Source organism: Ambystoma mexicanum, chromosome 2p (assembly GCF_040938575.1).
Source record: "Ambystoma mexicanum isolate Mex_15411 chromosome 2p, UKY_AmexF1_1, whole genome shotgun sequence".
Lineage (NCBI taxonomy): Eukaryota > Metazoa > Chordata > Amphibia > Caudata > Ambystomatidae > Ambystoma > Ambystoma mexicanum.
The window spans coordinates 1,159,021,793-1,159,045,903 of record NC_090923.1 but is presented as its reverse complement, the minus strand read 5'-3'; the positions used below and the strand labels follow the sequence as shown (position 1 = coordinate 1,159,045,903).

At 46.9% G+C, this 24,111-nt stretch overlaps 1 protein-coding gene and 1 long non-coding RNA gene across 9 annotated transcripts in view; one reads left to right on the top strand and one right to left on the bottom strand.

The window, feature by feature from the left end:
• Positions 1–1,851, bottom strand: part of IKBKG (inhibitor of nuclear factor kappa B kinase regulatory subunit gamma) — a 1,113,418-nt gene extending 1,111,567 nt beyond the window's left edge. For 7 of the 8 annotated variants that reach the window (XM_069645287.1, XM_069645293.1, XM_069645294.1 and 4 more), the window contains exon 1: positions 1,682–1,781. The gene's annotated coding sequence lies outside the window, so the exon portion shown is untranslated. Of the gene's footprint in view, positions 1–1,681 lie in introns of all 8 variants that reach the window. The other variant, XM_069645292.1, reaches the window with a different exon arrangement.
• LOC138567263 (uncharacterized) lies at positions 1,848–23,677 on the top strand. Its single transcript, XR_011302148.1, has 5 exons — positions 1,848–1,910; positions 6,784–6,882; positions 7,207–7,294; positions 17,890–18,077; positions 19,112–23,677. It is a non-coding gene; the product is annotated as an uncharacterized lncRNA (long non-coding RNA).
• The last annotated feature ends 434 nt before the right edge of the window (positions 23,678–24,111 follow it).

Here is a 24,111-nt window from a genome sequence, read left to right as displayed (position 1 = left end):
CCCACAGGCTCTTTTTAGAGCCTGACCTGGACTTTCGTCAGTGGGCCACCCTTCCCATTCGGCACCTCAATGAGGGTGACCAACGAGAAAGGTGTCCTACTGGCAGGACAATGTGTGCTCAGTAATTCCTGCTCAGCACAGTAATTGTCCTGGCAGCAGGACACCTTACCCTTTCCAAAACCTCTTGCAGGAAAATGTTCCAAGGAGCTCAGGGCAGCAGCAGAGGGGCTCGCAAGTTGTTCTGTGTCAACAGAGCATTTCAATGTAAGCCATTAGGCAGTATTGAGAGGGAAGGGGTACTATTAGCAGGGACTTTTGTCCCTTTAGAAATGTGCATGGCAGGGAGTGATCAGGTGTTAGAAGGTTGCATAATGCTGCAGGCTTTATGAAATAATGAGTATGGCTTTACCTAAGGGGGATTTGTTAGGCTCACATTAATCTGCATGATGCTATTGTGACTTTGCATGCAGGGAGGGGAGAATAAAACCAAATTCATCCTCTTATTGCTCAACATATTTCTATAATGATGTATAGTGTAAAGTTAATAATGAAAGGGAAGTTTGTTATGTAATGTGCTTTGCTTCCAAGGCATTAATATAAATAAAGTATTATTTAAGCACATGAAATGCAAAGGGTAACATTAATAAATATCTAAACTAAAACTGTGAAGATGCACTCAGTTGCTTAAATTGTCTCCATCCCGGTTTCACTATTAACCAAAGTGTGTGATCCTGGGCAGATCATGAAATCAGACTGTGTCTTATCTGCAGCTCTGTAAGTGATTCACTTCAAAGCTTATGTGTTAATATATGATGCTGTTATTTTTTTTAAAAAGCCTGACTTGCTCCATATATAACAGTGCAATTTAGGTATTTTGCACCACAAAATTATTTGCCACTTGGCTTACTTACGACAACTTATTCTAAAGTCACTTGCACCGCGCCTCCAAGTATCAAAGACTGATGATGCTCCTTGCGATTTGCTTTCTGTGAAGTAATGTCTGTTGATGCAATCCATATGCAAATTAGTTGATGTGCATGTATTTTGCCCACAGAGCGCCTGGACAGATCTCTAATAGAGGAGTTCCCTGCATTTGTAATGATTCTGCCGTTTTTTTTGTTGTGTTAAAATGCGAGATACCACTAGTAATGTTACTAAAAAAAATAGATTGGTGCAGGGGTGGGCGGTTTGTGGGCGCGAATGAGACAACCTGGAATTGCGTGCACTGCATTTGAGGGGAAAGTAGCAGGAGTTTCACCGTGGTTGTCCCCCCCAGCCTCTCTGGCAATGCTGAATACTCCCCTGACTGGCCAATTTGGAACTCGAGCGTTATGATGGCGTTGTGCAACATTTGGTACCCCATACCGTGGCTCGGAACTCTCCTACTTTGGTCTGTGATCTACGAAGACAGCAGAAGACAGGGGATACCGGATCGGTATGGGGTACCAAATATTACAGAACACCCCGTGTAATTTCAAAACCTGATGTTTAGAAAATCACGTACTTACAATATTTAATTTCAACATGTGATGAGTAAAATACTACAGTTTCAATGTGCCCTAGAGGTTGCAAAAGGGCTCCTCTTAACAATAACAACAAAGGGGTGAGAACGTCTAAGTTGATGGATGCTAAAAGAAATGCATATAAAATTCACTACAAGGGCTGGATCACATACACTCACCTGATGCTGCCTGGAAACTGGACATACGCGTTTCCTAAAGGGTAGTGTCCACTTCCTATTCGAGAAACGGACCATAGCACAGCCCCGCCCCCACTTCATCACGTGGGCTGCTCTGCATCACGTGGGTTTCAACGTCCGCTTCATCACGTGGGCTGCTCTGCCTCACGTGGGTTTCAACGTGCACATTGTCATCATTTTTGCACGAGCTGGAAGTGGAACTGGAAGCCAGGTAAGGCGTTGTGGGAGCGATTCCTCCTTTGCAAAGCACATGTATCGTTGATTGTTATTTGATTTCTGGTAAGTCTTAAAGTTATCTCATGTTGATTGTCAATATTGGGAAGGGAGTATTTCTGTGTATTTTGGTGGTTTATAATTTGCATCAGGGGTGAGATTTACTCAAAATATAGGCGGATTCCGTTTTTTTACGTTATTTCGGTGTATTTTTGGGATATGTAACGTGCATCACAGGGGTGAGGCAATATTGGGGAAGAGGTATTGCGTATTTTGGGGGTTGAGATTTACTTAAAGTTCAGGTGGATTCAGTTCGTTTTGGGGTTTTCTCATGCAGATGTGCGACGTGTGTTTTATGGAGTGGGGCTGGGCACAGTGCGTTCCTCCCGTCCCAATGGGACTTCCACTGTAGCAGTGAACAGTACAGCGAACGGTTAGTTATCCTCCCGCTGGAGGGGGGGCGGGGTTGGAGTATTTGGTATGTGCAGGAGATGGGGATATGTGTTTTATGCAGACAGATGCATATGGGTATGAATTTCCAGCATTTCAGTTCTTTATTTCTCCTGCATGGGGGTGATTTGGCATTCCCCAGGGAGGGGATTTTTCATTGACTCCTTTGCAATGTGTGGCAGAGAAGGCTAAACGCAGGCCTTGTATTGCTTTCATTTACAATCACACATTTAAAGTCCCTATGAGACCCGATAGCATTGTGTTTGTTTAAAAGTTTGCCGATACTTTCTGAAATGCCTTTACGGCTTAATGACTTGTTTCTGTGACGTTGTCGTGACATTTTCACGTGGGACGTCTACGTGCTTAGGAAGAGGATTAGGAGAAAGGAGTGGTCCACGCAGTGCACGGGCAGGTATTTATTTTTTGTTGTGCATTTATAATTATTCATCTCGGAGAAGTGCCAGGTATATTTAATATTTTTATTTATATTGCGCTCATACACAGGTGTTCCAGAGCGCGGCAAGGGAGGGGAACGGGGGAGAACAAAATTCTGATGGGGTTTGTTTTTTCTATTTTGATTTTAGTTGCACCAACAGCGGATCTTTCTGTGTCTTCTTGGCTGGTATCCTCATCCCCGGCTCCGCCCACCCCCAAACAGAAGTGGTTTATGGCCGTGCCGCACACGCCGAGGGGAAAAAAACTCCCCCCTTGGGTACTATTCAAACATGGTCAGAAAAGGAATGAATTGCCATTTACAACTATGGGCCACTTTTTCATTGGTGCCCGAGACAATTATGGCCCAGTCTGTTATATATGATATCTGTGATGCGGTTCATTGAACCCCGTGAACAAGTTCGATCCCTGTGAAACATAACATTCCCTTTCATTCCGTTGCTGTTGGTCCGACCTCCGGGGGCTCTACATTAAATCTCCTGAATATAGCTTATGTGTCCTGCCTCCTTTACTTTATTTGGCGACGAGGCAGTGAACCCCGGCCCCCGGAGCGCACCGCACTGTGCTGCCTGCCAACCCACGGCCCCGCAGCGACTGCAGCACCCGCTGTGAGGCAGCGTTACGTGTGCTGCTGCCGCGCCTCTCCCCAGCCCCGAGAGAGCAGCGCAGAAAGTCTCAAGCGCCCCCCCCAGCAGCGAAAACGAAGCGAGGTAGCTCCGGCATAGCAGACCAGCCCCAGCATCCCAGCGCTCACCAGAGGTACCATTTTGCATTTTGTCGGGGGTTTCAGACGGCTCCGCTCGCCGCGGAAAAAGCATTTTACGAATCGCCGACTAACGGCGATTCGAGGAAAGGACCTTGGTGCGTAGGATTACACGCAGCCATCTTTGTCTCCTGAGATCAGTAACTATGACAACAATGTTACCGAGCTTAGTCTCGATCGAGTGAAAGCTCCCATTTTCAGCGGATCCGGCAAAAAAAAAAAAACGCATAAAACTAAAGGACTATAACCTCAAATCTGAGGCCAACCTAATCCAATTGTGCTCTGCAAAACATCCCTGCACCCTCCAGAGCGCCAGAAACCCCACGAATTACCCACAAGTGATTGCACAATCCCCAAGGGATCACAAGAGCTGTGCCCCACCATCTCCATAGCGCACAGAGACTATCCCCACGACTCCAGACCTTCCTCACCCAACAGTCACAGTCAACAGTCACCCCCCTCGCCACACACAGACCCGCCATGCAGAACATTCCTCATCCTACCAAGTTCCTTGCTTGCCCTGGAACTCCAACCTGCCCCTGGGAACAGTGGGTTGACGGGTTCCACGTTTACCTCAGAGCTATTGGGGGCAACAAGTTCAATGATGACCTTAAAGAAGCAACTCTCTTGAATTGCATAGGAGCCGAGGCTCTAAGACTATTTAGGGCACTGCCAGAACCATATTATACTGGGGGTGATGGCAACCGCAAGTTTGACACAGCTCTGGCCAAACTTACCAGGCATTTTGGCAACAAAACCAACATAGTACTGGAGAGCTCACTACGACGGCATGCAGTTCCCATGGTATGATTTCTGTAACTTTACTGCTTTTACGAGGTGAGGGGTTACGAACATTGCAGGGAGATGTGCCTGACTTTACTGCTCAGTGCTGCCAGGCAGTGGATTGAGCTGTACCGGCCAGAGTCTGTACCACAAGATGTCTCTTGACCCCCCCCACCACCACCACCCCCATATTTCTTTCTTTCTGTATAGGACCGACTTCCTTCATTTCCCTGTGACTTCCTTGATTTACCTGCGTTGTCTCACTAAGTGCCTGCATGTTGCTTTGCTAGTATACAGTGAAAATGCAAACTCCTATGTAGTCTTGCCAGCAAGATAACCATGAGTATTTAGCCCTTAAAAAAATAGCCATACTGTAGGCAGAGGTCTTCAATCTGTGGGGCGTGTGATCCAGGATAGCGAGAAAAGAGAAAATACATGCTCAGTCAGTGCAACGTGATGAGGGCACGGGAAATAAATGCAGCCTGGATGTGCTCTTTCCTGAATTTGGATCGCGTGTCCATGCTGCGTTGCTGCTTCCCGCTGGTGACGCCAGCTTCTTATTGCCTGGTAAGGGATGCCGCTTCTCGGCTCAGACCGCCACACCACAGTTGGACGGAGTGCCGGGAAGCAAGCGTTTCAGGCCTTTGTTGGTCCCTCTGCTTCCCCCTCCCCCTTTGGACCCACGAAGACTAACGCGTGGGGAAAGGTGAGCAGTGGGGCTGGATCACTGCAATGCTGGTTCCCCCTGTACCCCTCTCCCTCTGTGCCCCCACCTTGCTTGGCCATGGGGGAAGAAGAGGCGAGCGGCGACGGAAGCACGCATTGCCACTGTTGTATGATATCCAGCTCCCCCACAGCAGATTGCTGGGCTCTCCAGCAATCTGCCGTGGGGTAGCCAAATATACAACACCGGCCCCCCCTGCTTTGGCTGTCCCTCTGCCTCGTCACCCCTCTGGTCCATGGGACAGCGCTGGCTGGGTCCGAGATCCGGCATCAGATGTCTGGCACGATCCGAGATCCGGCATCAGATGTCTGGCTGGATCTCGGGACCTGGCCTGCCTCAGCCATGACTAGGCTTTATCAAGCCCCCAGCTTTGCAGAGGGAAGCTGGGGGCTCGGTGACCTAATCTAAGCAGGGCTCCTTTCCCCAGCCGTCACTCGTGCATTTCCTGGCTCTGTTTGCTCATCCCGTTTGTTTGTCTGTCCTGAAAGGGACACCACGGAAATCAATGGGCTATGAACATCACTGTTTCGTGGAGGGATGTGGTCACTGTTGAAAGTAGGCATTCTACATGCTGGACACATGTTCAAATGTGTGTTTTACACATTCAAAGGAAAAAAGGGATTTCCAAACTCAAACACTGCTGAAACTTGCGTTCACTAGTTTTCTTTGAGGTGTGTGTGTGTGTTTTATTTTTTTTTCCTCTGAGCACCACACCAATACAATTTGTGTGCCCCTTGCTTTGTGTTTTATCACAGGTTATATTTATAAAGATGTTATGTTTACAAATAAATGCTTCCATTGTGCTGACAGCAGTTATTAGGAAATTTAAACTGGGTTCATGGGTGCCAAACGGAGGCAGAAATACCCCAACCCATCCCTTGGCCAAACACATTTTATAGCACTTCCTTTTTTTTATAAGTAATTGCAAAAAGCCCTATCGATTAACAAGTTTTGCATATTTTTATTTTATTGTTTTGGTTAAATTCAACCTTAAACACAGTCTCATCAATGGTCTGTCAACCTTCTGAGCTACCCTGGGAGCCATCTACTATAGAGCAAGTCTATGCATCCCATGATATACTAAATCACTGCATTACCAACAGTACATTATTTGCACCGCTGCCATAGAAGTGATTTAAAGTGGGATTCATGTGTATCATCCTGCTGTGGGTGCCAGGCCTTCGCCTGCATGTGGCCATATGTTGCAGAGAAGCCAGGGGCCCTCGTGTCTGGCATGGCAGCCGCGGCAGTCTGCTGCTACGTTAGCGCTGTCACCTAACTGCAGTATAAGGTACATGGCTATTACTTGATGTTTCCGAAAGTTGGCTCGGTGAGTTAAGAACTACTGTGTCGTATTCTATGTAAGATATGTAGATGAATGATTTTAATGCCAGCAGGCTGGACTTCACAAAGGGTAACCTATAACCAGCTGATGCTCTTTCTCTCGCTCTATTATTTATTTTTTTGTCTAGTATGAGTCACGTTTTCAGGTATGTGCTCTTGACTGCTCTCTACCAGCTTGGGTGGACTGGCCTATAGAGAACTTTTGGAGATTTCCCAGTTGGACCCTGCACCCTATGTCCCTTTTGTGTGCGGGGGAGGATGTGTGCCGACTGGCAGAGTGTAGTGCCCACATATTGGTACGGTCAATCTGGTACGTTTATAATACTTTTTTTTATTGTACTTTTTCAATTGCAGGAACACAAATCGGCTTAATCATCCCATCTTGGACAGCAAAGTACCCAGCAGCAATGGCACCATAAAAAATCCTGACATCTGTAGTAGGACTTTCAGACAGTAAGAATGTCTTTTTTTAAAACAGCGTTTTTTTACTGTGGATGGGTGGGGTAATTTTAAAGGTATAGTAGGAGTCCCAATCGGGGATTTCAAACCTATTTTTGAGGCTGTTCCTTTCTCATGTCTAGTTTGGGGCGGTAATGAAAAGTTCACGTCTCATGTGGTAGTTGCATTTACAGTACACTGTGTACTCTCTCCTGGTTTCCCAGCGTTACGTCCTGCTTACTAGCTGATGCCTAACACCCAAGAGCTGATTTTAACCCCTGGTCATTTTTGAAGTCTCAGGTAGAACCATGTATCCTTGACTAACTGTTTTCATTGCAGCAGCATCGCTCCAATCGTCGGTGTGTCAACCTAACCACCTGTGTCCCAGCGAGAAAAATCCAGTGAAGCACTTTACCCAGTCACACAGGCAAGGAAGGATTTCTTCTCCCTATGTAATATTGGTTGAGTAGAAGTGCTGAAGGTTTATATCCGCCCTGTGCGATGTGCATCCAGGTGTGGTTTTCGCCGTCCTGTGGCCTAGTCCAGGACCACACTTCAACAAAAAATTCGAGCAAGAACTTCATGATCTGAACAGGGAGTCTTCTGAGACTTGTATCAATGTGGTGTTTCTTTTAAATCCAAGCAGCATTTCTGATCCATTACTGCTGAGTTTGTTTTTCCCCCAAGCTTTCACATGGTTTTATTTTTCGCCCCCCCCACCCCAGCCTTTTCACGTGGTTAGTTTAAAATCTTACATGGTGTTTTGTCAATTTAAATCTTTTAAAGCATTTTGAATTTTTAAAAACTTTTAAAATGGTTTTAAAAAAGTAACGTGACATAAATTAACGTGGGGGGTTTGCAATGTTTTCAGAGTCGGGCTCCTTTTTTAGATGGATCATTGGTACTAAGTGAAGAAAATATCTTTTTCACTGTACCGATTGGGGCGGGGGGTGTCGATTTAGAAAGACCGCTCTGTGACCTTTGAAATAAATATCCAACGCTACTTTTAGTCACGTCCCCTGTAGCAAAAAATTCTGAATGCTGTGTTTACAAATATTTGCCCTCTAATTTGAGTTATTGCAAGCAATGATTTTGAAAGAATGATGTTTGGCACCCACACCTCCATTTGGCACCATTCAACACCAGATAAACATTTTGGAGTCCGTGTGGAGAGAGGGGCCCAAGCCAGGTACCTTTTCTTAGGGAGGGCTTGGGAGTCAAACAAGTTTGAAGACCACTGCATGTAGAGTGACTATCGTGTTATCAAGAAAATATTTTTTTTTAAAAAAAGGCAAACAACCTATATGCTATCTTGCTGACATGTTTTTTTTTTTTAATTAAATTTTATTAACAATCACAGTTACAGTGGATTATTATGTTCCAGCACACTGCATATCCCCCGTCCCTCCCCCCTCAAGCCTACTCCCTTATATTTTCCCAGTACCCACTTCTTGTTGTGGGAGATCTTCAGCAGAGCTCGATGAGTCTCTGACACTTGATCCCTCATGCGAGGGCCCAAATAGTTCAGCTATCAGTTGCCTCCATCCCGCTAGGGCTCCTGCTTCGTCCTCTGTCTCACCTTTGCACGCTTCCTGCCATACCACAGTTTCCGCCTCCGCCCACCTCTGCAAGTCCCTCCACCATGTCTCCACGTTAGGCCCATGACATGCCTTCCAGCCCATCGCTGTCCTTCTCTTCGCCAGGACATACGCTAAATCCTTCAATTTGCTCACATGTTTAAGCTTACGCGGTCTGGGGAACCCTCCTAGCAAGCAGGCCCACGTAGTATCTACCGTCAGCAGGATCCCCTTGTCTTCCATTCCTGCGCATTCCTCATTGCATTTTGGGCACACCTGACGTCCAGCATTTTTTAATTTGGCTATCCTACGTGGCGTCGGGTACGCTCTGTGGGTTACATACAATTGTATTTGCTGCAGTCTGGCGTTTCTCGACACTTTTTTATGATAACCTTGTGCCCTCTCCCACATCCCGTCACTCATTGGGGCCCCTACTTCCACTTCCCAGTCCAGTCCAGTCTAAGTTGGGCTATCTCCCTGCCCACACGGGACATCAAGACTTCATACACCCTGGACGTCTCGTGTCCACCCTCCGCTATATCGTATATCATATCCAAAGTACTATCCGGTGCCTCAGCCAATACCACTTCTGACCAAGTATCTCTGATTCGTCTCAATATCCCTTGATACGTGATATATTGCCCAGCACTTAACCCTGCTTGTTCCACTAGCTCCTCAAATTCCAGAACCCTCCCCTCCTGCCACACGTCCCCCATCGCTGCTATCCCCGCAGGTTCCCAATGCTTCCTAATCATCAACCTCAATTGCTCCTTTTCCCCTAGCACCGCAACTAGCGGAATCTGTGGGGTGCACGGGGACGGCCTGTCCATTAATCGACACGCCCTTTGCCACATTCCCCACCCAAGCCCCAACATCCCCTGGCGTCCTCCCAGCTCCGACTTAGGCAACCACATGATTTCTCTCAAACAAAAAGTATGGGGCGCAGTCCTTCTGGAGCAGCCTATGTTCTAGGGTAGGCTCCTCAGAGAGCCATTTGGCTACATACTGTAATTGACTTGCCACATAATAAACTTCCCAGTTCGGTAGCTTAATACCTCCCCTATCATATGAGTTCTGGAGTTTCCATAGGGCTATCCTGTTCCTCGTACCGTGCCACAGAAATTCCCTGCATATGCCTTCCAGCCTATTAAAGAATTTCTTAGGTATTGAGTATGGGATGTTCACAAAACGGTGCAACAGTCTGGGAAGCGCCACCATCTTAAGCATTGCCCCTCTTCCCATCCTCGCCAAGGGGAGTTTCGTCCAAAATGTCATACTATTTTCCAGTTTCTCCACCGCCCTCTACGTGTTATGCTTATGCTCAGCCTCTACCGTATGGTATATATCTACCCCAAGATATCGGAACGTTGTAGCCTCCCACGGTATCTGCAGGATCGGCAGATTCCTTGGCGGAAGCCCTCTGTATCTACCCAGCGGAAACACGCATGATTTACTGGTGTTCACTGCTATACCTGAGAGGTCCGCGAACCTCTCCATTACTTCCAGTATATATTGGAGGTTCTCTTCTGGATAGCGCAGATACAATAATATGTCATCAGCATATAATGAGTTGAGATGTGACGTCCCTCCAACTACAATACCTACCGTATCATATTGCTGCCTTAAGTAAATTGCTAGTGGTTCTAAAGCTAAGATATACAGCATAGGGGACCATGGGCAGCCCTGTCTGGTACCCCTGCTGAGTTGCCATCTGTCAGAAACCACAGCTCCCGTTTTCACTCTGGCCAGTGGTGCGCTGTACAATAGTTCAACCCATTTAAGATATCCCGGTCTGATACCATAATTGGCCAGGGCCGCCGTTAACCAGGGCCATTTGACCGAGTCAAACGCCTTAACCGCGTCTAAAGATACTATCACCATCTCGCCTTCCTCCCCATTAACCTGTTCTACCACTCGGTGTAGTCACCTGAGCTTATTTGAGATGTTTCTATTTGGGACATATCCTGTCTGATTCGGGTGTATTAATTTACTGATGACCTTCTACAATCTACCAGCCAGGATCGCCGTCAAAATCTTACTATCTTGGTTCAACATCGACAACGGCCGATACGAGCCACAGTCGCTGCCAGGCTTATTGGGCTTGGGGAGTGGTATAATAATCGCCTCCCGTAAGGATTCTGGCAGTTTGCCAGCTTCATATGCTTCATTGAGCATCTCCAGCAGCGGGGGGAGTACTTCCGTTTTATAAGCCTTGTAAAATTCGCTCGGGAGTCCATCTGTTCCCGGGGTTTTACACGTGGGCAACGACCTCACCACTTCCTCTAGCTCCTCTAGGCTGATCAGGGCATCTAGCTCCTCCTTCTCCTCTGCGCTAATCTGGGGTAATCCAATGTCTTCCAACGTATCTCTTATCTCTTCCCCATTACTTTCTGTCTCATCCGCATACAGCCGTCTATAATATTTGCAAATTCCTGATTAATCCCCTCCTGCGTGTCCTCTATGCTGCCGTCTTCCCTCACTATTGTCCTAATTGGGGGTCTAGGAGTCTCGTTTTTATAGAGCCATGCCAGGACTCTCCCTGTTTTATCCCCTCCTGCATGTTGCCTCTCTGTATACTTCTTATAATTGAGGTTACATAATCTCTCCCAGCATATTGTGCATTTCTGTTGTAGGTTTAGTGCCATATCTGCGGCTTCTTTAGTGTCACCACCCCGCTCCTGTATCCTTTCCAGCTCTCTTTCAGCGTCCTGTAACTCGGCCAGGATCCCATTTTGCAACCCCCTGGACTTGGCTATAGCAATTCGCCTCACTACAACTTTAAAGGCTTCCCAGAGTGTGCCCGCTGTCTTAAGACTACCCGTATTTATTTCGAAATAACTTATTACATCTTTCCGCACCTCTTCCCGGAACACATTGTCTTTAAGAGCCTCTGCTCTCAGGCGCCATGTGGGTATCCTCCCCCGCGGGGTCGGTACTGCCACACTGCCATCAATGGGGAGTGGTCTGAGAGAACTCTTGCTTTGTATTGCACCTGCTATATTTCGGTCATTAATTCATGTGTGGCAAACACATAGTCTAATCTAGTATACAAGCCCTGTGGGGCTGCATAGTGCGAATATTGCCTACCCTGTGGGTGGCGTACCCTCCATGCATCAACCAACCCAAACTCTGCCAACAGTAGCGTCAGCACCTTTGCAGCCGGAGTGGGTCTACTCCCTTTGGAATCTGACCTATGCATTGCAGGGTCAAGCACACAATTAAAGTCGCCCCCCCATAATACAGACCCCCCCACGCCTTCACTGAGTTTACCAAACAGGGTCCTAAAATACAAAGCCGTATCCTGATTCGGAGCAAACGTATTTACAATACAAATCTCTGTTTTCCACCATCCCCTTCATAACCACCATCCTGCCATCCGACTCCGCAGCAGAATGCAACAGCTGGAAAGGGACATGTGGAGCCACCCATGTGATCACCCCTCTTGCATAAGCTGAGTATGCCGCTCCCGCCACCGTCCCCTTCCACTTCTTACGTATCACATCCAATTTTGCTTGTGTTAAATGGGTTTCTTGCAATAAGGCTATATCCACTCTCTGTCTGCGCAGGTACATCATGACCTTGTTTCTTTTCAAATAGCTATTGAGCCCCCTCACATTCCAATTGACTATCTTAAGGTCTCCCATAGGTAATCTCGTTTTTCCAGACTGTAGGCCCCCCCCCCTCAACTAAACATCCCCCCAACCACAACAAACCCCCACACACAACCCTTTCTTTCCCCCCCTTTCCCCAACCCCAACAACTGCCCAGCTCCATCCCTGGATCTCAGGCATCCCTGCGTTTGTTTCTACTTTGGAAATCCAAATTGAGAACCCGGCAGGGTGTCACCGCACTATCAGTGACCAAACTAAACTCTAAATCGGAATATAAAGATCAGCCCTAAGAGGGTCCTTCACCACGCAGCAGTCTCCGTCCTCACAGATCATGTTTCCTACCAACCAGTGTATACTCGCCTTCCAGCTGCATCAATGACTATAATCAAGTCCCACAGTCCGAAGTCCCACCAGATTCGCAGCTTTACTTATCTCGTCCTGCTCCATCTTCTTTCTGGATATCTGGCTCTTGAGGGCAGCTCTGCATATCTAGCCACCCCATGGCGTCTTCCGGAGTGTCGAAGAACAATGTCTTGTTCCTATAAAAAACCTTTAGCTTGGCCGGGTAGAGCAGCATGTACTTGTAACCAGCCTCCCGCAATCTCCTCTTGACCGATCCAAAGTTCATACGGCTTCGTTGTACCTGCAGGGTATAATCCGGGTAGGCAGTTATGCTCGCCACCCCTCGTTGTATTGTTCCACCTTAGCGGAAGTGTTCAAGGATTCTTTCCCGGTCCCGGTAGTTAAGGATCTTGGCGATCATCGGCCTGGGCGGATTTCCCGGCGGCGGCTTCCTCGTCAGGGCCCTGTGCGCTCTTTCCACTGCAAATCCCTGAGACAGGGTTCCCCCGGTGATTTCCTGCAGCAGCATATTTTCCACGAACTCCGTAGGGTTGTGACCCTCGGCTCCTTCTGGCAGTCCAACAATGCGAATGTTATTCCTCCGGGCACGTCCTTCCGCCTCATCCGCCCTACTCTCCAAATTGACCACCCGTTGCACCAGGGCGTGTAGCTCTCGTTTGTGCGCAGCGCAGTCTGCCGCGGTAGGACCCATCTCCTTCTCCAGAGTCTCCGTGCGCTCCGCCAGAGTCCTAACATCCTGCCTGAGGAGGTTCACGTCTTCCTATACCGCCCCCACCTGGAGTTCCATTGCTGTCTTCAATTCTGTCACAGCCAATTGGAGCTTGGTCTCCCAGGCCGCCTTCAGATCCACGATCGCCGCAAGGACCTCCTGATTCGTGCTCACAGCTGCCATTCCCCCTGCTGAGGTTTTATCTTTACTCCTGGCTCCGTCCGGGCCAGTCGGTGTCCTGGTGTATTCGTCCAGCGTGGGCTGTTTACCCTTCGCTCTCAGGGGCTTATTAGACATTTCTCCTGTAAGGGACAGCCTCCTATCCACACTTGAGTTCCGGGGGGGGGATCTGCCACACTGGCGGCCCCACCCTATTTCAAAGTACAGGCTGAATATGCCATGCGCCGTGTGACCCCACAGAGCCTTGTTGATTCCTGATTCCGCGCCAGTTATGCACCTCGTTCTCACTTGTGTATCATTATTCTGTTCACTGTGCTCAGAGTCTATTGAATGGTTCATCGGCTGCGCACCCTTGTTCACAGCTGTGATGGCATATGGACCTCGAGGGCTTCCACTTGCTAAATATGCGATCAGCCCTGTCTGCACACCTCTCCGCACCTCTACGCGAGGCAGCTATTATCTCTGGCCAGTGTCTCTCCCTCACTTGCCCTCAGATCCGCAGCCTCAGTGCAGTACCTTCAGGGATTTGTCTCATGCACAGCCACGACCTTCCGCCCGCTCAGCCACAACCAATGTCCCACGCCGGCCACCCGATCCGCACTCAGCGCATTTTTACATGTGACTTTTCACACAGCGCATATCTTCTCTTGTCCACCATGTCCCCAACGCAGCTCCACATCCACCGTGCACTTGCCTGCTTCCATTAGTGGCCTCTTATGCTATTCTTTCCCGCTCCCCGTGGACTCAGCTGGCCTCCAGCTACATGCATCTGCTGGTCCGTGTGCGTGTGCCCCTCAGCTGCTCCTCCTCACTACTCCAGTTCGGGCCGCCAGCTACCGTGCCCTGCACATCTCCGGGTCCTGCAGCCAGCTCTGAGCGATCCTGCCCAGTTTCGTTTCTGTCGGATCACGCTTTGATCAGAAGCGCCGTTGTTTCCTCCGTTCTGCCAAGTCCTGGGGCCGCGGTCTGTCTTCCAGGCGGCACCCGCCCTCGCGATCCCACTCCACCGCCACTCCGATAGTCCTGCAGCCTAAAGCGACCGCCAGTCCAGCGGTCCCCGTAACGTGCGCCAGGCACCGCACACGCCTAACTCTGCAAAGTCTGTAAATCTTCCGGCCCGCCTGCGCCCGTGTCTTGCAACAAGGTGTCCCAGTGCGCTTCACGACACGGCTTGCTTCCCCTCTGCTACTGTAGCATTTCCGTCACGAAGCAAACAAACTCCTTTGTTCTCTGGCTCCGCCGGCCATTTTGTATCTTCTTTTTCCTCCGACTCTCACAGTCCAATAGTGGGTGGAACTTCGCTTCTTCCGAGGGTCTGAAAAGATCAGAAGGCACTCCCGGCGCCTTCATAAGCGTCCATGCGTGTTTACAGCAGCCGCTGGCATCTTTAACTGCACTTATTTAACAGGATCATGGGCGGATCACAGGAGCTCCCCAAGAACACGTCTCTCTACATGGCCCTCGTAGCCACGCCCCCACTGCTATATGTTACATATATTTTGATTGCTAGTTTGGATGAGCACTTATCCTCCCTGATCCCTAGGGGACAGTGCACGTGTGGGCTTAAACGGCAGATCTTAAAGTACTAAACAAACCTTTGCAAAATCCCTGGCTGCTTTAGTGTAGTCCATTATCCACGTGCTTGCTGTGCCCTTGTGTGCGATGTTGCTATGTGTATGGTACGGTGCATATACAACTCGTACACATGACCGCACCTTCAGTGGGTAGGAGCGAAATCATTCCGGTGCTTTACTTGGAAGGAAAGAGTTGCACGGACCCAGCGATACTCAAGATTTGACTCTTGTCGTCTGCTTAAGAACATTGCAGTGTCGCATAGCCCCTGTGAGAATGTGTCTCTTGTATATAGAGGGCACAATGCTTGTAATTTTCAATAAGTTGCCTAGACTGCTGCATGCCAGTGCACAGACACCCGCTGGCATAGATTTCCCTTGTGTGGGGATTGTTGATGTGTGGCTTGTGCAACTCTCGCAGCATCTTTAATATTGCTTAATTCTGAAGCAGGGTGCCAAGTGGCAACATTTTGTTTGGCTAGCATGAAGGCTGGCTAAGTTTTGAAGTGTGTGGCAGACTGTTTGAGCCGCTGTTTGGTACAGGGTGTGCTGCACACACCGCCAGGTGTAGTCTCAGGCTGGGGATGGTTGAAACGCTCTGATGAATGAGTTCTTTGATTCCTGCTTTCCTCCTTCGGGTGGCACATGGTGCTTTGGGCTTAGATTTGCTGTTGTGATTCGGCGCACAGAGAATGGTTGCAGATATTGGCCATCCAAGCTCTCATGAAAAAGTGAGAGAAAAAGACTCCTCTAACCAACAGTGGGCAGATGCCCCCCATCTATTTATTTCTCTTAGCAATGCTTGCAACCTGATCATTGCTTTCACTTAAGCCATTGAACACCAGCCAACTAAAAAAAAGTGGCATCCATTAATTGTCCAGCAACTGAATTTGCATTAAAGGAGAGTTTCAACGACCCCCCCCCCTCCCCCCACTTCGCCCCCCTTTGAAGCTGGGGAACATTGTTGAGATTGGTGTAATGTGAAAAGTTCAAGGTCAAAGCACCCCTAAAGAGGTTCTGTAAAGCTGCCCCCATAAAAAGTGAGCTGTCTGGCATTCAAAGACTCTTATTGTAATGCTTTTGAATATTATTTTTTCACTGCTGGAAGTTACGGATGCTATACCCGTGAGGCAGAGCTTTTTACGCCATTTATTTTAAAGGGCACATAGATGGCTTGTTCACCCCCGTTTTTCCATTGCGTTTTCGGTTCACAGTAGGGCTAGTTGTGCCAGCCTTTATGCGCAGGGGACCGTGTTCTAATTCCACTCATGCTCTACTCATCTACGTTTAGTTTGTTCAACACTTTGGGGAAATTGCTACATGATTTAATATATACAAATGTACGTTTCATGGACTCTGGATTACTGCATGTTCTAGTTATACTTATGTCACATTCTCTATATAAGTTGATGAGGTTCCCGGAGGGATTTTATTGCCCCTTCAATGCTTTTTTTTTCCCAACCACTTGACCTCAGCAGTTAATTGAAGTTTGCCTGTAAACTTTATTGAGTGCTTGCTAGGGATAGTGATCTCTGTCATCTTTTTTGATCATTGTTTATGATGATCTGGGGTGAATGCTTTTTATGGTTTTTCTTTTTATCTAATGATGGGACCAGTTCATTCTCGTTAGATGATGTTGAGCTATTTTCTTGCTTGTCTGGATTTTTCAGCAGCCTTGTGTATCGGGACTGGCGCGGTAGCGGGAGTTTTCTGACCTGGGCGTGAAAGGAGTGCTGTGAATTGCTTTGCTATTTGAAAAAGTGCCAAGGGCGAGGAATCTTGTCCTTGGGATTACCTCCCTGTTGCCAAGGACGAGGTACCTCGTCCTTGGCACCTGGGGTTACTGAACCAGAAAACGTTAGAAGGCATTGAATGGCAAAATACCAAAATCACCACAAAAGGCCTTGGCACTGGGGGAAAACCCATGGAAGTTAAAAGGTTAAGGCAGTGGTCTTCTAGCCTTTTTATGCGGACCCTCCCCCCCTTTGAGTAAAATAATTTCTGCCCCCCGCCACAAATTCTTATATTTTCTATTAAAAAGTCACCATAATCCTTCAAGCCCCCCACCAACTGGCATCCTTTGGGCCCCCCAGTTTGAAGGCCTCTTCCATAAGATGCCCTAGCTGTTCAGCATGCAGACGCCCCCTTTTCGTGGGTGGGGTGACTCCTTCCCAGTTCCACACAATGACTTATACGGATCAGGCTGATTGCTTTCAAACCGTTGCCAAGTAGGGGATAAATGCTCCTACTGGCTGCCCCTCTCTGGCTTTAATGCTGTTGCTGCTCCAATGCCCCCACAAAGTCCATGCCTTCCTCAAATAGGTGCACCAGACCCTCTACGTAATAGGTTATCTACATGTATCCAGCCGTGGTGAATGTGTGAGAAACCATGCCTCTGCAAAGTTTACCCATGGCTTGTTTTACTTTTTTGCAGGATTTTTCCACTGCTATGAGCGCTGCACTAGTTCAGCTGTAGTGCATAATTTATTGCACATTAGCGATGCTTATGGGGGGGACGTGTGACCCTTCTGGAGGACAGTGCCTGGGTCGCTAAGGTGTAACATTTACTTTTTGTTCCCCCAGTAAAGATCACTTTGGTCATGGGTTCTGTCACTGCATACCCTCCTATTTCCTGTACATGTTGCTGTCTGCAAGGTGGGGTTCTCTATGGTTGATATTTACATTTAAGAAACTGAAACATGTGTTTGTCTTTTAAAGGTCACACACAAAATGACTGCAGCATTTTAGGTACAAGAGCTCTGCAGTTAAGAACGTATTGCCTCGCCAGAACACACACCTCTAAATTTGCAAACAGATGCAACTAGTTAAAGCCACAATGGGTGGAAGTCTTGGAGGAAGCTAACCAAGCACCAAGAGACGCTTCACTCATAAATCGGGACACATCAGGCAGGAATATCCATAGCAAGCCCACTATAAATTAATGGTTTTGGGTACAGACCTGGTTCACAAATACTTGGCACATACTAAATTTACATATTTCCTTCTTTTAGTCAATAACTCAAATCATCATGGCACTCTTTGATTCAGACAATTCTCTGTGCATTTGAAAGGATGGGGAATTTGAGCCTTTGCAATTCCTGGTGAAGTTAATTGGAAATTGCTGATAGAGGGTATCGATGAAAGTAGAAGAGAAATACGTGAAGAAAAGGATTTCAAGGAGTCATGCTTTTCTAGTTAGGTAAGCAATGTGTTTTTTTTTTCTTTCATCTATTTGATGTTTGGGGTGGAGGGTACATCTGACGTCCCTATGTGGAGTCGTTCCCCTTTTTCACACATACAGATGAATGCTACACAATGCCCACCTCATTTACAGCATCTCTTTCCTCTAGAGTAACTATAGATGGTCTACTGATTTCTCTTATGTTATTGGCAAAGCGCTATGGGTTGCACGCCCTCGGGGACCGTAGTCTAGGATAGAGAATGGATTGCTATTTGCGAATCGCACTCTACCTCCTTAAAGTTAGGTATACAGTCTTTTAGAATGAAAGTAAAACCATATCATCAGGGTATTCATCTGTGGGTGAATTTATTCCCATGAAGTCAGCCGACGCATGTTTCAACCTTAGCCGTCTTCAAGGCCTTGAAATTGAACACTTGGTATGGTGACCAGGTTTGGAAATTGATTGTGAAAATATCTTGAAAGAATTTTCACTTGATGATTAAAGGGTTGAGTCCCGAGAGACCTGTCAATGGCTGGCGCGTTGTGCTAAAAGTCTTTAGTGGTGTTTGGACATCCTGGATTGGTTCCCCAAATCGAAATTCCTAAACTATCTTTTTTTGCTTTTTTTTTTACACCTTAGATGCAATCCTGAAAATGTAGTGCACGGGTTGGGGAACTAATCTAGGATGTCCAAGGTAGAGCGCGATTCGCAAATACCAATCAGTTTTCTGTCCTATTCATTCAAGGTCTTTATGCGTAGACCATGTGTAATTGGTGATGCAACTCGCCACTATTTATAAATTATAGTGGTCACGGCGCACTCTCATGGATATGTACCCATACACATTGTTATGTGTGCAGCTACACTGAGTTGTGGGTAGCTGCATGGGGAGGGAGGGAAAGCGCCAAGGGGAGCAAGAATAAGCAAAACTCCAAGGGGGCGGATAGGGTCACGCTTAAGGGGAGTCACCCCAGTGTACAGCTCAGGCAAAATGTTTGTTGTATTGGTAGTAACATTATGAAGTTTCAACTTGCCTTTTTCATACCCGCAGCCAAGAAACAGTATTAAGACACAGGAAACATTTGATGAGATAATGAAAAGCTATAATTGAGGCATTAAAAAGAAAGGTCAAGAAGAAGAAGAAGCTACTGGTGGAATCTGGAAAAAGAAGATGCAGTGAAAAAACAGAATTATATTGTAAAAGCTAATGGGTGAAAACTACTGTTCCAAAATGTATTAATGGCTGTTCACAAAAGCTGGAAAACCTTTTTGGCAGGGATGGCTAGTGTTTTTCAGTCCTTCCTCAGAACCTGCCTATTAATTCACCTGGACAATTGATAGACACAGCATTAAATCGGCAGATGTCTGTGTAATTTTGCAGTTCCCAAAGATGTAGCTGTGCAACAACTGCAAAATATTGGACTATAAAGTAAAGTAACCCGTCAATTGTCTGCTACAAATGTTTTGTCGGACAGATCTAATTTGACAAGCTCAACTCTATCACCACGTCTTTCTTAACAGGGTGTTCTTGTTACAGTATGACGGTCATGCCTGTTTGAACCATGAAGTGACACCTACACGTTACCACACACCTGTGCAATCTTTCAGATTACAGTTTTTTAAAAAACAATGGAATTGGAACATCCCCAGAACCGAGTTTGGTTGCTACGTCAGCCACTGCTACTAATCTACGATGTAATTGTAGCTCACATGCTGCTCTGTGAAACTGAAGATGCAAGTGATCTTGTGTGTAGAACTATTATAGTTGATCTGGTGAATTTGTAGGTTGGTGCCAACTTGTAAATGGTACATGTTTTTGTGCTATTGGATTTCTGTTGGGGGTCAGCTAATTTCTTGGGTGTGGTGAATGGTCGAACTAATTGCTAGCTGCTCATAGTGATATTGGGTGAACTGATCGACCGTCTTGTCATGCAGGTAGACCTTCTGTTTAGGTCACTGAAAGTGTTTATTTTAGTGCAGTGATTTGTAATTGTGGGAGTTTATTGGGTGTGGTGCCATGTTAGCTAGAGGTGAGATATGAAATGAGGGAGTTTAGAGGTTGGTTCGTGACGTGGGGTTGATTGGTAGTTTTGTATACTGAATCAGCAAACCTTAGTTAATGACATTTGAGTGCTCTAGCAAAGATGGCAAGTAACGGCTGCAAATTCCATGTTTTCAGTACACTATCCATAAGCCTAACCCTATAGTAATACCACCCATCTTGCGCACAAGGAATCAAAACCGTTTTCCTAAATCATTTCAAAGCAACATCCTCCTGAAGTTGTCTGCATTAATCGTTCACAATTTCAAACCCATCCTAAAGTTGTCACAGGGTCATCCTGGAGCAATCCCCCACCTATCCTGAAGTTGTCATGGGGTCATCTTGGAGTAATCCCCACCCATCCCTGAAGTTGTCATGGGGTCATCCTGGAGTAATCCCCACCCATCCCTGAAGTCATCCTGGAGTAATCCGCACCATCCTGAAGTTGTCATGGGGGGTCATCCTGGAGTAATACATGATCATCACTGGAAGTAATCCGAACTCCTCTTGGAGTAGTTTCAGTGATAACTCTAGAGTAATCTCATTTGAATATTTCAGCCTATACACATACTTAAGGATGGTTTTGGATGATCTCCCTGAACTAGCCATGGATGACTCTAGGATGGAGTCACCTGATGACTCAAGAATGATTCCAGGAAGATCTTCCTTTTTGACTTGGGCAACCTCCACCTGTCGGCCAGAATTGCACAATTAAGAATTGGAGAAAGCTAGCACTAGGAAAGAGGGAGCGTCAAGACTTGCCCGTTAACGGCCTGGGGCGTCGAAATTGCCCGTACCAGCGTTCAAGTAACATGCTGCAGCAATTCTTTATTATACATAAGCATATATGTACAGTTGCAGTTACTTGCGAGTATATTACAGGATGCATGGACAGCTAGAGACAAGTAGATATAAGTATACTATAATGTTTTTCACATAGATGGGGTCCGTGCCACACCCAGCTCCCTGCCATTCCTAGGAATGTAGTGCATCTCCCACATGAAGTGTCACTGATGTCTGCTGGTGAATAGTAGAGAAACTACTTTTGCCCCCTGCGCCCCCAGCTGTTAGTTTAATTATCCTCCACCCCTACAAGTTAATCGAAATTCCGCAAGTCCTTTTTATCCCCAAAGTGTATGTATATCTTTCTCCGGCTCCCCACCCCCACCCACGGGTTGATTGATCTCACCTCATACAAACCAAAATGTGGGGTCACACAATCATAGATGAGATCATTCATCCAAACAGCGTATTCTCTTCTCCTACTCCCTGCCCATCCCAGAGGGGTCGGTACCTCCTTCCACGCCGCCAAATTACCTGTTATCTTGATTCTCTCCTTGTCTGTCACTTCTCTTCCTGGTCACCAAACTGTTTTGCTTTCGGGCCAAACCAACCAGGTTAATGGGGATGTTCCTTCAAACAAAAGTTGCTCCACGTCCCCTGGGATGCACCCTTCGCGATTGCACTTAAAATGTGTGTGTGTTTTATTTGTCTTCTGGGGCGGGAGTTATTTTCCTTGAGCCTCCTGCCGGAATCAAAATCATGTTTTCACTCCCACATACAAAATGAATTCTGCCAGGAGGCGCGTGACTACCAAAAAAGAAAGTGAAAGAACACAGTTGTCAGAATCCTATACCTGCTCACTGAGCATGCGTGGTAAGTAATTAACAGGATAGGATTTTCTGACAGCTTTCAAAGACATAAACGGTTATATACTGCAGACAAGGTATGCACGTTTAGTGTGAAGAGTGAGGGTATTGTGCTTTCGTGAGCGTGTTTCTGGATGGATCGGCGTGTTTTCCCCATGCCCCACCCCTTCACAAGCACATGTGGGGGTCGTACCTAGGTATGGGATCCCGGCAGAGTCTGGCCAGCCTTTTCCCACGGCAGAGGAATGGGAGACCGCAGCAGTTTCCTGTGCATGCATGGCTCATTGTCATGTTTACGCCTTTTCACGTATAAACCACTCTTCTTTAACTTGGGACAGTGGTCGGTCCTTCAAAACCCAAATTACTAACTGCTCGCCGTGACCCCCTTTAACAAGTAAATGGGCTGTGACGCTCTGGTAACACATAGACGTAGACCTACATTTGAACTAACCATCTGTTGTAATGTAGTCTTGTCATGTGATGTCACTGGCCTGGAGTGCTTACTGTCAGAATGTTGATACATGAATGCAGCTCAGGAGAATGTTGTGTGGATCTGTGAGTGAATGTTCTGTGAGTGTCAGTTGGGGGCCTGAGCTGGGATAGATGGATGGCTGATGGGTTTCTTCCTCTGTATGTGGGTCTATTATCTGAAGAGTAACTGGATTGATATAAATACTGTACATCTGTAAATAAAGCTACCTGGAACTACATTGACTCCACAGCAGGTCTGTGTGTTAAGTCCCAGCTTTATTAACCACACACTTTATAACACCGTCCTTTTCATAATTTAATGGACCAGAGAGAGAGTAAATGCAGCTGCTAGAACAGCCTTTCTCGCTCCAGGTTGTGAGGACTGTACAGGCGTGGGTGGGAGACGTGCCTACATTACCTTTTCAGGTACATATGGACTTTCTTGCACTGTGAAATTACTCCTGTGAGCTACACGCCCTCTCCCTCTAGAAGTATGTACGTGTGAGGGTACAGAATCCCGGCAGGCTCTAGCCAACCTTTTCCCAGAACAGATGAATGTGAGACCGCTAATTTGGAGCACTTTAATAAAAGCGCTTAGATGCCTCAGGAAGACACAAAACTCTGTATTTTGTTCTGTAGGTGGAGGGCGCTGCCTCCGATGGAGCAAAGGACCTAACGCGCTAGCCTGCCTGGGCCTACAGTGTGAAGCACAGCAAAAGAATTACACAACCAGCAGGTGTGGTGCATAAACCCGGACTGGCGCCTTATGCGCAGTTGCAGTGATTCCTTTATTGTTCCGGTCCCACCTCCTGCACATGACCTTGGTCTCCCACGATACACGTGACATCACATTCCTCCCAAACTTAGAATGCTTTTTCTTCTTATTCAACAACATACATACATTTCAAAATATATTCCAGTCACTCAGGAGCATGATCTTGTTTCGCTTGCTCGGTGATACACGCCCTGTATGACATGCCCATGGAGACGGGACGATGGTCTCGGCTTTTCCCTCAGATGGTAGCCAGGATGGGCTTTTTCAGTTCCTTCTCCTCGAGGAGGGTCTAGTGGGGTATCATCCATACAGAGAGTCGGTTTTCGGGACCCTTGTGGGACTCTTGTGGTGTGTCGTCTTCCTCTGCCGGTCTTAGATTGGTCCGGTGGTTCCTGTTCTTCTCTTGGGCTTTCCGCTCCTTCTGAAGAAGGGCTGGTAGTGGCCCGAAACGCGTAGTGGAAAACCTAGATACTCATAACTGTGGTTGACAGACATGACCATCTCACATGAACTTTTGAAACTAATGACTATGTAAATTGGTTGTTTTGTATATGATTTGAGACTAATGATGTGAATTCATGTAACATTGATTTGTGAGAACACTGAACAGCAAATGACAAATGTTAATATACCCTGATTATTGTCTCAGTGACGAGAAGAGTTATTAAAAACGTAAAATTATACTGTTTGGCTGATGCTATATCAGTAGAAAGTGTGCCTTTGCCATGTCTTCCGTTTGAGACAGAAGACCCTTTTTTCCTTTTCTATATAAACAGTCTGGTAGCACAGACTTGGTAAAGAGCACCTAAGAGTGTATGAAAATTGATTAACAATATTCTTTGAGTTAAAAGTATTCACACGTGAGTGCACCTCCCCACCCAACCTTCCACTAGTATATCTTTGTTGCTACACCAACTCTGTAGGTTGCACCAACGATTGAAAGAATATGTCGTTCTCTAAAATTGAATCTTTGACAAATAATAGAGCAGAGACCCTTGCATTCCCAGAAGAGGAAGCAATTAGAATACTAAAACTTATTCATAATACACAACAGGATCTTAGCACAAACGCGAAACCTGAATAATTAGTAAACCAGCTTGAGAGACTGATACGCC